Here is a 15272-nt window from a genome sequence, read left to right on the forward strand (position 1 = left end):
CTGACGACAAAGATCTAAGGCGATTCTACTCTAAAGAAAATTTCGCGGATAACGCGCGTTTCATTTTTTTTCGATAAAAAACTAAATGAAAAATTTATGCAAAATCGAATGTAAGAGCCTGCGGGACGAATTTGCATTAGCAGAGACACGCGGCGAGACAAAGACAAGAGATAAGATCGGGACGAGTGTGTATTTCAAGAAAATGTCACTCATAGCGAGATAGCGATTTGATTCACAAGAAGCGCCGAGAGAGAGAGAGAGAGAGAGAACGTAAATTGACAGAATGAGAAGATAAGAGATATAAGAGGCCATTTAGAAAATTTAAACTTTGACTATGTTAATTATAATTCAACTAAAAACAATCAATATGATATAATATTAATATCTATTAACTAAAAAAAAAATCGATTATAAGAAAATGCCCAATTATGTATTATTTATTATTATTTTTTTTTTTTTTCAATTTCTGATCTTACAATTTTTGATAGATAAATCACAATTTACGTTATACAACACTGATGGAGAGCAAACCTCTTTACGTAATGTTTTCCAATTTTTGGACACAAGAGAGAGAGAGAGAGAGAGAGAGAGAGAGAGAGAGAGAGAGAGAGAGAATATTTCATACTTTGCAATAAGCAAACAAAGAAACCAATGCTGATGTGTGTAATGAGCTTCTCCATCATTTCTCGCCATATCGCGAGATCGAAAATCCGATTATCATTATTGTTTGTTGTGTACAAATTTGCATTAATGCAACGATTGTATGATATGGAGATACGATGGGCACGATATGAAAACGTTTCGCGAATTTGCATTCGCGTAACAAAGGGATTACCGCGAGATTCGACTGAGAGAACGGTCTCGCGGCGATGTTAATTATTGTTCGCATCCCACGGCTAAAAACTGCAGGTAATGATTCAATTTAGCGGCTGCCCCGCAGAATAATGCGATTGAATTGTAAAAGAGTTGGCTTGTGACCGGCCTCAACTACCGGCGATATTTTTGACCTTACACCGAGAGACTTCTGTTTTTAGCATAATAGATGCCGAGGGATGAAAATTCTCAGTATGTTTCATTTAAAATGAAATTGATTCCGCGTAACAGTAAAGTAGAGAAATTCATGCAACAGAAGCTTCCATTTCGTAGAAACTCGAAATCTTTACAAGTCGGACATCACGAATAGAGATCCATTAAAAAAAAAAAAAAAAAAAAAAAAAACATTTCGTGTATTCGACAGAATGGTTTTCATATGTAAACTTTAATAATTAAAAATATGAAACTTCATCGGTATCAACCGATGTCAATATCAGGATTAAAAGAAATGATAACGCGATGATTTCATCGTATATTGATTACCTGAAAGATAAGATTGTGTACCACAAGATATATGAAACAGCTTATCTCTATCATCTTTATCAATCACTTGTCAATCTCGACGTGGAGCTGATTTATACGATTAATGGGATAATTGTATTTTTGTTGTTATTCTATTAGTGTTTAAAATGCTTATATATATATAGTTATTTCAAGATTAACTTTATTTTTTTTTAAATGGACCCCCATATATATTTTATTATATATTCTTATAGCCCTTCTTGAGACTTTTTCAAAACACAACAATAAAGTATTTTTTCATTATGAATTTTTCGAGTTATTTTATATCTTAATCTAACATATTTTGATATAAAAAATAAAATGAATTAACAACATATAAAATATACATATACAGGGGCATTTATTTGAGAGACACCTAAATATCTAAAAAATAAAGCAAGATAGAAAGAAATGTTTCAGACAATAGCATGATATTATGACCCCCTTAGAACCGAACAACTTTTGTCTGAAACATTTCTTTCTACCTTGCTTTATTTTTTAGATATTTAGGTGTCTCAATATAAATGCCCCACCCTGTATATATACAATATATATATATGTATATAATGGCAATTAATTTTAATTTTATCAATACCAAAACGGCCAAGTCACTCTAAAAGGAAACAAAAGATCAACAAGGAAACTTTTATAACAACTTTTATAACAACTTCAAAATAATTTTTCGGGATAGAAATCAGGCAGCGATAAAGAATTTAAAATGAGCAAATAACTCCAAAGAGATGTAGGCGAAGATATCGAATCCATCGATCATATAGTCATAAATATGAAATTTTTTTTTGAATACTTCAGTTATGCATATAAAATATGATAAAAATAGAATTTATAAAAGGAGTGTATAAATGAAAATATACATCAAATACGCGACCCACACACACACACACACACACACGCACATATTACTAGAGAAATTTTTATTACATTGTATATTTATTTACGAAAGATGTTCAACGTGTACCATATACAATATAAAAATGATATAGAAAACTAATATTAGAATTTTTTACACAAGTAAATAAAAATATTTATTTTACCATCATATTATATTTTATCGTATGTCCATGGAAAAAAGTTTGCAAATATTATTTTACTTAATTGCTTCGCACAATCGTTATGTCAGTTTATTTTCTTAATTACATTACTTCTATACGTTCTCTGTTCCTGCAGACAAAAGAACCAGTAATACAATACGAGATAACTTCGCTTGTGCTCCGAAACTGTTTTCTTCGTAGCGTAACAAAATTCGAGAAGACAAGAAGCCCGGTTGGTTTTCAACAAAGCGCGAAAGGGAAGGAAAGAAGAAAAAAACCGGTAAAGAGACAAGGAATCGGAATCTTTTTATTCATCTCGATAATTGAGAGTTGCTTCTTCAATTTGTATACCTACTTCAATACCCATGCACTTTTGATTCGTCATTAATTAAATGTAATATCAATAGAAACCGTTATAGAATGACTTGATTGCAGATTTCTATAATTTTACGGCAAACGCTGAAAAGAGAAACTTTGTGGTAGAGATAAAATTTTTATATCATAATTTTTTATATTATATCATAATTTTTATATCAATTATAATATTGTATAATTGCATGAAATGGGAAAAATGGAATATACGACGGGTAGGCGAAATGAAAAAGTTGCATTCTTTTCCGTATTATTCTTGAAATCATTATTTTCTGATAATATTCAAAAGTACTTTTTAAAGATCCATAGGATGATTCGCTATTCTGTTCTTGCTCGTTCTTATAAACAGAAGGAAATTCCGGACGCTCCTTGAAATTCCATCAGTTCCAGAATGCAGGAGATCGAAATACGTGCAGTTCATCGAGCTATGAGAGACAGTTGTTTTCCGTTTTTACATTCAACGCTTTAGCCATAAACTATAATCACTCATTCTGCAAAGTTTGAAAGTAATGCGTTTTCACGAAAACGTCATAGTTTCTTATATCAATCTCGATATTTTAAAAAATGTCTAAAAGAATTTTAATGTGTAATATTTCCTGTGAATTATTACAATAGAATTAATCAGAAAATTATTTATCGATCTCTTGCATGAAATGTTTCCCGATATCTCGAGTTATCCTTTTAAACTGAATCAATGAAAATGTGTCACTGATTAAAGAAGTGACAAGAAGATTTCAACGAGTATTTCACTGATCTTCAATGAAAATACTCATCTTTGGCTTCTCCCTCTTATATTTCACTAATTATAGCGGTAAAATTTTACTGAAAAATCAGCTACTCACAGAATCAGTAACTGATTCTTCTCAGTAAAATTTCTCTGTTTGCAGTGTCATAATTGAAGCCATTGCTTATCAGTGATAACACACTGATTCAATTTAAAAGAGCATAATTTATCAAAAAAGAAAGCAAAGATCCTTTTATATTTTATAAACCAACTTCTGTATGCATGTGCGAATGTATATGTGTGTGTGTGTATGTATCTAGTCTACATATATTTAATAAAAAGAAATAAATTTCGAGATTGTCGAAGAATTTTACTGCGCACACGCCTCTCTATATATTTTTCGAGTTATGCGCGTAAGCGAATCGCACGCTCGCACAATCCGCTTTGTGTCGCTCGAAAAGTGATTAAATCCACAAAATTCGCGACGAGAGTCCGGCAAAATCGTACGCGTAAAAAAGGTCGGTAAAAAGCGGATGCGAACGCCGATCGTTTTCTGTTAGTAGCATATTTCGGCGACGAATATCACAACGATCTGTCAAAATACAAAAACTGAACAATAAAGTAGGGCAAACGCGCGTATACAAAATTTTCATTGCTGTTTATATGTGGATTTCTCTCTCGATTAAAGAAAAATAGAGCGTATTTAGCTTAACCGTTACGTAGCTTAATGAGTTTCACGCACATAAATGTTGTCGAGTGTCTATTATTGTATAATATATATTATTCTCGACAGTTTAATTTAAGAATTCAATAAGCTCATATAATTGACACTTTGAAAGTATGAGATGAGAATAATCTTGCGAAAATTTCGTGATATACAGTAAAAGAAATTGACTGAAACTTCAGACAGTCTGCGGCTTTTTCGCGGACACACTTTATGAATTTTCAAACAGAATGTTGTCTGAATTTTCAAAAAAAAAAAAAAAACAAAAAAAAAACGACTTTAAACGATAAAGACGGATTGTCTGAAATTTCTTTCAAATCTAAAAATTCAGACAAAAATGTGTCTGAATTTTTAGAAAATTTTGTACGGTGTATCATGAAAACGCAATATATCCTATGATGATATGAAAAAAATTAATTTCTCCTCGAGATTATTTTTATAATTTCCCATTCTCTTTGTCGGAATAATATCTACAATAATAGCTTCATAAAAACGATCGTGTCTATGAGACGGATACACGATGATGTTTTGCTCACGCCCACGCCGCGGGCGCTGCATCTGAGCGCGTTCATCGAAATTCCGCGAGTTCCCACGCACGTGCGGGAGATCGATCCCGCGCATCTTTTTCAGCTGCAAGTGCACACGCGCGCGCGCATCATCCGCTAGCGCCTTTCGCTAAGCTTACGATCGACAAACATGCCGCTTACGATATGTAGAATCGGAATATCTCATAAGTCTATTCACGCGCGGTCACGCATACACGCTTCATACATGCATGCATGCGATCGCAGTGTATAATGTAGAGAATCGCGAATATATGCAACTCCGATTCCCGCAATACGCTGCATGCGATTCTCGCCTGAAATATGCATGGGGATGAAAGGAGGAGGAGGAGGAGAAGAGGGAGAGGAATTTGAAAGTATAGCGATTTATGCGAAACAACGATTACGTGTAAAACGTAATGTACGATTGATACGCACATACATGCACGTACATAAATAGTATAGATTCGATTAAATAAAGGGAAGCGATAATATAGAATGCGATAAATAGAAGATTTTTTTAATAGCAATAAAAATATGCGTAACAATTTATCGTAGAAAATATATAAGGAATTTTTGACTTCGAATTTCCGCCAAGTCGTTAAAATTCATGATTCTTATTCTTAGAAATTTTTTACTTTTTGTTTTTTTCTTCTTTTTCGAAAGTACAGCAGGATCTGGGGAAAATTGATAAAAGAATGGAAGGAATAAATATTAATATAACAAGCAATAAATATTTAGAATATATTATAATTTATATATTTAAATAAATATATTATAAAAAAAACTATCCTCGCAGAAAGTTACAATCGCGTGAAGAAAGATGACACGGTATAAATATAAATTTTAAAATGTTTATAAAACAACGCGAAAATAAATGGTTTGACTAATGGCATAATTTAAAATGAGGTTACACGGTATGATATATTTTCCAAACCTTACTTTTGTAAATTACGTTACAAACGATAAATCATGTCTCTCGGTATATCATATCCTATTAATATAAACAAAAATTCTTAATTACAAATGATATATAATATCCCCTATGTTTGTGCGATTTATCAATAAATGTTGTTTCACTTTGATGTGATTGCAAGCTCTCTACTGCGGTTTATTTCATAAAACCGGAAATATAAGATCAATTGAAATAATTAACCAATTACGCAAACTCAATTCCGTAATCCCTCAAGCTGAAATAAAAGCTTTGAGGCAAATATGGCAAAGAAAACTACGTGGAGAAAAACAATATACAATGTATTATGTATAAAATACAATATATATTATTTCATTTAAATCGTGTAATTTGAACTTAACAAATTTAGCTTACGAAAGATAGAGATTCGTCGGCGAACGAAACCTCTTTTTAGCTTATTCTTTATTCAGCTTTACGAGTCTTTAATTCATTCGACAAATTAAAGGCCCGCTTCCCTCATGTATCCAGTCGTTCATTCCACGCAAAAACAAGCGATTAGTCAGAGTGCCATTGAGCACGACCAAACGGCTTAATTTACAGTAGATATTAATTAACCCTCGATGACACTGTCCGTCTTTTCTACGACGCGCGCTTAATTGTGGTAGTGTATCTCGTAGATACGCAAACCGGAGGGAGGGACATATTATATATACGGATTATCCAAATGACAAATTAAGCGATAAGTGGTGGACAGGATATCGTCGTAGACGTTTAATATATCTCGCGCGTCTAAATAACGAGAGCGGTCGAAGGTAATTGAATCCTATTATTGTAATACTGACGCTAAGTAATTCTTGATGAATTTCTAATGGTCGATCTGTGGGAGAAGGAGCAAAATAAATGAGAAAAAGGTTGAAAAAGATTGCCTGAACATATGGAGTATGCACACGCAAATCATTCATGCTAATCTTAATTGAGTTTTAACAAAGTAGTCGTCTATCAGCCGCTTTCATGATTACCGAAGTAATAAGCGAATATCTGGATAAAGATTTTAATTCTGGAATTAATAAAGTAATATCGTACAAAAATTCATATCAGTAATGTCTCTTCCTTTTTATTCTTACAGCGATTTAAAAAAAAAAAAAAAAAAAAATCTGTTCACGGAATGATTTTTGAAATATCGTCAATAATATCGTCGACCATGGCGGTCTCTAATTTTCATTTCCATCCCTAACTTTGAGATATAATACTCGTGAACATATAACAATGGCATTAGTTCCCCCTCGGATTCTCCTGGAATCTTTCATCGTCTCGGATGGCAATTTTTGAAAACGTGCAAACGTCCCCTTGATTCATTTCGACTGGTATCATTTACCGGCGTCGACATTTACCTTACGTTACGTACCCCTCGAAATCGAGGGGACGGTCGAATTGAATCGTTCGAACCCTCTCGGCGCCTCGTACGATCCTCGAAACAGAAATGTGCCCTCTTCCCGACGTAATTTCAGCTTAACGATCGTGCCACCCGTTCAGGGTTAATTATCCGCACCAATCACAGCCGACGTCCCCGATCGACCATCGGTGCGATTAAATGCAAATCACCCTAAAGACGATTTTATGGACATCGCGTTAACGGACATGGACGTATAAAAGCCATGGTACCGAATACATTATTAGCATGATCGATATATTTGATCATTAGCTACGTTCCGAAGCTCAGAATATGGAAATTGATATAATCTCTTTCATAGCGCTCTACGGATGGATGTAAGTTAAGATGCTATTAATGCAAATTAAATCAAATGTGATTAATTTGAGCATTAGAAGTTTATCTTTATATATATGGAGAATATATATTAATACGTCACACGATTTATATAGCGCTTTTCGTATGCTTTTATTAAGATTCAGCTTGAAATATAATTAAATTAAAATTCCGTTTAAGAGGACATATCCATTTGAAACTTGAAAAAATGAATACATTTTCTAGATTTTTTTGCAAAGCAACGACTTGGTAAAAATTTTGAATTTTTTTACGATATTAATGCAATATTATTAACTACTCGAGTAAAAATTTTCAGTTAAAAAAAATTTTTTTCTTTTTTTTAAGTTATCGAAATATTTGCAGAGCTCCACCAAATTTTAAATGGCTGCACATGAAAACGTTCGTAGATCATATCCGAAATAAATAATACAAGTTCTTTTTTACTAAATATATTAATAGCTATCTCTCCTATCCAAATGTTTTTTCAAAATTTTTAAAAATAAAAAAATAGTGGCGTTGAAAAAAAATTTCGTTTCTTTTTCTTTTTTTTTTAAGCCGATCTTTTTTGTTTATAACAAAAAAAAATGGGAAATCGGATTTAAAAAAGGCTTCGTTAGCAAATGTAATCTTAATAGAGGAACTCGCATACAAAATTTGAAGTCAATCCGTCAAACATAGCTCAAGTTTTCATGCACATTGTGCATGAAAACATAAATCTGCAAATATTTGCATAACTTTAAAAAAAAAAAAAATTTTTTAAGCTGAAAATTTTTATTTACGTAATTAATAATATTATATAAATATCGTAAAAAAATTAAAAATTCTTATCAAGTCGATGTAGAAAATGTACTCATTTTTCAAACGGGTATGCCCTCTTAAGTACGTAATTCGTATAATATACATATATATCATAATGATATAAACGCGAGGAAGAGAGAGATGATAACAATCGAAAGATGATAATGGACTTGCGCGCAAACACATAAATATATAATCGTCGTGATAAAAAGATGCTTTATTCCAATTCTCTCACATATATTTCTATATTTTCAAATAGGAAACAAAGAGTCGCTTCCGTTAGATCGCGCTAGCTTTATCCCTGTGTGCGATGAAAGGAATAATGTAGTACAACTGTTCGTACGACAAAGATATTTCCATTTACCGTTTAATCGAACCGGACAGACAAAAAAGTTTTATATCCCCGTGCATTCGCTGTGTCGACATGAGCAGTGCGATATCTGTGGAAACCGTATAAAAGCGAACGAAAACGACAATAAAGTCAAGCAACGATATTTAATGCAAAGCCGACCGATCAATGTTATTTATCGGTATTAATGAAACCGTCCGATACAAGATTTAATTATCTCTTATATAAATTTCGCGATTTATATCGAAGTGCTTTGGTTCGGAATAACGAACCCCTTTTTTTTTATATATAAATATATATGGCTGGATCAGAAAATGTTAATAATGTGTAAAACTTCGTTGCATAAAATCAACATTATAACAATAAAAGAAAATCTTTTCCGCGTACAAAAATTTTAATGATTAAAAAGCACGATATATATATATAAATGAGATTTTATATTTTTTGTAAAATTGAATTATAAAATACAGACGGGAATATCTGAGGGAGAGCAAATTATGAAATATGATGAATACAGAACGAAACCGAACGCTATCTCTTTATGCGAGCGCGCATTTACAATATAATGACAACACCTGTTGTTTAATTTATATCTCCGCTACAAAGATGCAAGGATGAAAAAGGAAGAAGGAAAAAAAAGAGATACGCGTGTTCAAATAATATGTTTGTAAATGGAAGCGAAAATGTGCGTCTTACGGAAACCATCGCATTCTTGCGAGGTAATGAAATTTGCTAATGGAATTCACGGCGTGGTCGTGAGATTCCGCTGTACGCGCGTATACATATATACACGAAACTATCTTCCCTCTTCCTACATGGCTATGCGAGAGGATATTTCTCTTCGAAAATCGTGATAGAGAAAGAGAGAGAGAGAGAGAGAGAGAGAGAGAATGACGGCGATATATATGGATTACCGGAACGTAAAATGATATGCGAGGATAACAATACGATAATAATATCTCTCTGTAAAAATATTAACATCCTTTATATTCTCTCATACATGTATGAGATCATAAAGAGCCTAAAACCTTCTCATAAAATGTCCGAATTTCCTAACATCCTGCTGGGAGGATGTATATATATATATGTGAAGACTACATTTACTTTAATAATAATCTTTTCTTTTTTCCACTACCCTTGTTATGTAGCTATCTTAAATATTTAATAAGATTGCCAATAGGATCCCTCGAATCTGTCCCCGGTGGATTTTAATGTAAATAAAAAATCTCCCATCTGAGATTAAATAATTGAAGAGAAATTAAAGGACCCGAGATGGCGAAAAGCATTTTTTACTGAGTACCCGCAGGCGAAGGGAATCGAGGAGGAAAAATAAATTCTTTATGTTTGCGAAAAACCAGTACGGTTTCCCGAGGGATATGAAAGAAGGTGACAGCCGGGACGCGAACCTGCACGCATATGTGTGTGTGTGTGCGTATATATATCTATATAAATGGATAAATAAGTAAAAACGTGAAAAATATGTTTGGAATTCTGATGCAACGGTTCGCTTAATATTTATGGCACCGAGGTCTAATTAGAGATTGCCGTCGAGGGGAAAATACGAACAAATATTTGCGTCACTTTTATTCGCGGCGATGAATAAGTTTACGTCCGAGTCTCTGATCACGAGCAACGGTCTCTGACTCTCTCACTCGCCATTGTTACGTTGCTCGCGTCATGATAGAGGAAAATACGAACACGGGAATAATGATGAAATTCTTTGCGGTCTCGTTGCCGAAGGACGGTAACGATATCGTAGTTTTCAGATCCGAGTTTTATGTAAACGACAGTCCAGTTCCACTTGCTTCACACATACGGTTCGGAACACGTATACCGTCAAAGTTTTACTGCTTCGATACTTTTCAACTTTCAAATATTTACATTTGTTAGGAAACAAGTTTTAATCGAATAGTCGATTTGAATAGTAGAACAGTAGTTTGCTTGTAATAGTGCCGAGATGTTTTAAAAATATTTCTTTCTCAATTTCAATCAGACAAGTCCTTTTTTTCTAAATAAATATTTCAATCAGAATCTCTTTGTTTTTATATAAGAAAAGATCGAAGAAAGCAGATTAATATATAAATTTGAAATAAATTTCGTATAAATTAAATAAATATAGACAAGCAAATTACCAAAGAATTTCAGGCAAATGCCAAACGTGTCGGGCTCCATCTTCTCGAAGCTCGGAGCTACCCCGGAATTCGAGAGATACATCTCGGTAGTCGGCTCGTTAAAATTCTTCGATTGAGCGAGAAGCGCTATCGAAATAATTGCAAAATCATCCACCATCGAATAAACATTCTCGCTCAACAATTATCGTGGCCAAACGCGCACTCTTGAATTTGAAACGCGCGGTTGCTGTCGATCAATTTTATTGATAAAGATCTATATAAAACGAAACAATTTCTCGGATTATGACGTCAGAAACGAGGAAACACTGGCGGACAAGTATCGCAATTTTCAACTATATTAATGATTGTTCACATAAACGGATATGAAGAAAACCACTTAAAAAATTACATGTTATAAAATATTGTATATATATGTAAAATCGATATTTTACGTAGAATTATTTTCGCGAATATACTCGTATTATCTTTTTTTCAAATGTGGCTTATGACATATGTCGTCCTAAATGTATTTCGCAAATGTAATTGGCTTTTATGTATTAAATTAATATAAGCTTTTGGGCCACACGTGTTCTGATTCAAATAATAATAGTTTGTAAAAATATAAAAGATATTTTTCCAAGGATTAAAAGTCATATTTTTGATTAAATTACGTAAATCGTATCCCTCGTATTTCTTTAAAATTTTCTCCAAAGAGCAGAAGAAGGAGCTATTTATTACATTACGCGATAACGTCAAAATAAAAGAGCAAAATTGTCTCGTGTCGCGAAGGGTTAAATAGGTCTTTAAGGCAACAGCCTCGCGTCGATGTTGCATCGCCGCCATTGCACGGACATTGGGAAAAGATATTTGACAGATAAACGACAGCCATTTCACCTTCCACTTGTCGCGTTCGCGATACCTGGCTGTCAATACTCGACGTGCCGGGATATAGAGGCGCGAGATACGCGCACAAACAAGCGCGCAAATAATGAAATGATATACACAAGGATGGATTCATGTCCATTGGTCGACAACCGTTAAAATTAATGAAAATCCGCATTGATGTAACGTCATCTTCCTAATTGCAAATTAATGCAAATTTACGCATGAGCGATTTGATGGCCAAAGCGCGGGCGTATATTATTTTTCGGAGTCCGTATAGCATGCAGTGACGCGTTGCTACATCTGGAGTGGAAAATTTTTCACTAAAAAGAGAAATGCTCGTGCCAGACTTTTTTAGATATTCTTTCGCAGTTTTTGCGCTACAGTGGATTTATAATTCCGTAACGATGTGTCGTTCGCACACGTCTTAAAAAGAATAAAATATATACGGTAGTACGAAAAAATTCACTGTTCACTTTTCGGAAAAGCTTTTAAATTTAAAAGTATTCAAGTTAATAATTAATTTTTATCTCAAGAATTCTCAGGAGCAATTGTGTGAAATCATATAATAATGCGAAAGCAGATTCTAGATATTACATTTCTTATTTATTATGTAATGCGCAAATTTTCTAATTTGTGTTGTTCAGTTTATTTATTAAATATAATTTTCAATATTTTTATATTGAATTTTTTATATTTCTATATTTTTATTTTTAAAAAATTGCATAATAGATTTTTAATATAGATCCATTTAATATATACTATATATATATATAAATTTTTTAAATTTCTATGTTTTTAGATCCATATATTATATATATATAAAATAAAAATATAGAAATATAAAAAATTTTATATAAAAATATTAAAAATATATTTAATAAATAAACTAAATCACTAAATAAACATATATATGTACATATATATATATATATATATATATATATATATATATATATATATATATATGGGGTGGATCGAAAAGTAACTTGGTTCGAAATAACAGACAATGATCTTAAATTTAAATAGCACTTTATTAAAAAAAAAAAAAAAAGTTACTTTTCGATCCATCTTCGTATGTATGTGTATGTCTATGAACACGATAAAACGTGACTAAATTTCATGATAACATTTCTGCAATAACATATCATCAATAGCGATTAAGTAAAATAGTAGATTAATTGATCGATCAAATCAAAATAAAAACATACGATGCAGTTAAAACGTACGTCAAAATGCGTAACAGAGAGAAAGAACAGAATAGCACATCAAGCGGTTCACTGTGCGTTAAATACGGTCAAGCTTCCTCTACACAAGTATTATTAACTAGAGAAAAAAGAGCGCAATTTAATTCTTGAGCATTTTGTCTTTCCGTATGCTATAATTTAATTAACCTATTATATTAGTACCGCTATAACACACCTTATCAGTTTAATGGTTAGGCAGAAATTATTTTGACAATATTTGCCTTTGTGAATTTACCGTTGTTTAAATATATACGGTAGGGATAACATAATGACATCGTGAGTTATTGACGTCGTCGATCTTCGCGCATCGTCGAATCATCAAATTTTTGTGTGTTTATCACTTCCATTTTCTCTCTCTCTCTCTCTTTCACATTAAGTACGCTTTACTTATTTACAAACTGCTCGCAATCATCGTCAAAGCTTACGGCGAATGGGAATACTTGTGGGAATACAGTCCTAATTAATAATTTCAGGCGATTAAACGGTAGGTAATTCGCGATTCGCGGACTAGATCAGCACGACTCGGATTATTACCAGCGATTATACCCACGCTTTGACTTATTAATGAGATTATGATATAATCTGTTGACATGTCGTTTGTTAAATCATCCTCCGTATCGACTTCTTCGACGATGGAATTTATGCAAAATATACATAACAGCTGTTGACATTATCACATCCTCGATTAATCCAGAACACTCATCACGTTAGATTAGAATTATAAGTTTAATTTCGAAGTGACAGCTTTTGTCGATTATTACATGCGCTGGATTAAATTTAATCAAAGAATAATTTATTAATATATCTTCATGCGATCACATCTCTCGAAATTAAATGCGATAAATATATATAATTATTTATGCGTCTTGATAATTAGCAAATATATAATAATTTAAAACATTAAATACACATGTAAAATTTCTCTCACTTGAAATTTGACGGAATTTGACTTTCATTCACTTGAAGCTTGTTCATGTTTGTATAATAAATATATAAATAATAATTTCACAAACGTCTACTGTAAAAAACAATTCAGAGACGTATTCAACACACACGCAAACTGTTATCTGAATTTTCAGACAAACTCTTTCAAATTTTTAGAAAAACGATTCTTATGATTAAGACAGATTGTTTGAAATTTCTTTCAGACACCTTGAAAAATCAGACAAAAATGTGTCTGAATTTGTAGAAAATTTTTTACAATGTAATGAATCGGCAAAAAAAAAATAGATATTTATCTATCCTTAATCTCTTTGCTTATCGATTTAATTAAAACATATATTCGTATCAGATTGGATTATAATAAGTTAAAATATTAAATACACATATATATATATATAACATTTTTTTTTCACTTGAAATTTGATAGAGTCAACTTTCATTCATTTAAATCTTGCTCATATTTACATAATAAATATATAAATAATAATTTCACAAACATCCGCTGTAGAAAAATTGACCGAAACTTCAGACACACACGCAAAATGCTGTCTGAATTCTCGGATAAATTCTTCCGAATTTTTAGAAAAACGACTCTGATGATTGAGATAGATTGTTTGAAATTTCACCCAGATCTGAAAATAAATGTGTCTGAAAATTTTTTACAATGTAATGAATCGACAAATGAAAATAGATCTTTATCTATCCATAATCTCTTTGCTTATCGATTCGACTAAAACATATATTGGTACCAGATTGGATTATACTTAATCCACCATCGAGATTCGTCGCGTCACAGATTCTGAATATTGAGCGTCCTTATGTAAATCGATCGCAGTCGCGTCGGGCTGGAAGATCATTTCGCAGCTTGGAAACGAGCACGAGTGCTCTCGTTCGCGAGAAAACGGCAATCGCGAGGTATCAAATCGGGAGAAATCGTTACGAACCATCGGAATACGTTTTCAGCGGGAATTTCTTGGCGACGCAGCAGCAGCCGCTTTTTTTACCTTGACACGTGCTTTGCATCCGTCGTATTCACGACCGTGATCGATCGAGTCTTCCCTCGTCCCTCTCCAACCCCGTTATTCCATCACGGGAGATCGCCCTCCGATGTATCGAAATAGATGCGGCAGGCCGAAATCGACCGAGATGTATTCGACGTATGCGTACATCGAATATCTATTGTCTTGTACGCGCGTCTATCGACTTGTTCTATCAATTCTGTTTGTGATTTACGAAGCGAAACACGACTCGGAAACCGAATAGCATGCCTGCCGATCCACTTCTAGCCGTTCATCGTGAAAACCGTTCGAGATAAGCGATCGTTTGGATTTTCATGAATGCAGTATTCGATCGTCTATGCCGCAACGTTATAGGAAAATATATAGCGTATGTAAATGCGTAATAAAGAGTAATTCACAAAGAGATATTAAATTCGACAAAAACAAAAAGTAGAAATTAAATTTAATGATTTATTAAAAAA

General features: G+C 32.8%; 1 protein-coding gene across 2 annotated transcripts in view; it reads left to right on the plus strand.

Moving 5' to 3' along the window:
- Positions 1-15272, plus strand: part of Rsh (radish) — a 127283-nt gene that overhangs the window by 37993 nt on the left and 74018 nt on the right. The window contains exon 1 of one of the 2 annotated variants that reach the window (XM_070300334.1): positions 590-909. The exons of the other annotated variant lie outside the window; for it this stretch is intronic. The gene's annotated coding sequence lies outside the window, so the exon portion shown is untranslated. Of the gene's footprint in view, positions 1-589; positions 910-15272 lie in introns of those variants that run through there. 2 annotated transcript variants of the gene reach the window in all.

This window comes from Polyergus mexicanus, unplaced genomic scaffold (assembly GCF_030449975.1).
Source record: "Polyergus mexicanus isolate NDT 795.1 unplaced genomic scaffold, iyPolMexi1.0 SCAF_8, whole genome shotgun sequence".
Classification (NCBI taxonomy): Eukaryota; Metazoa; Arthropoda; class Insecta; order Hymenoptera; family Formicidae; genus Polyergus; species Polyergus mexicanus.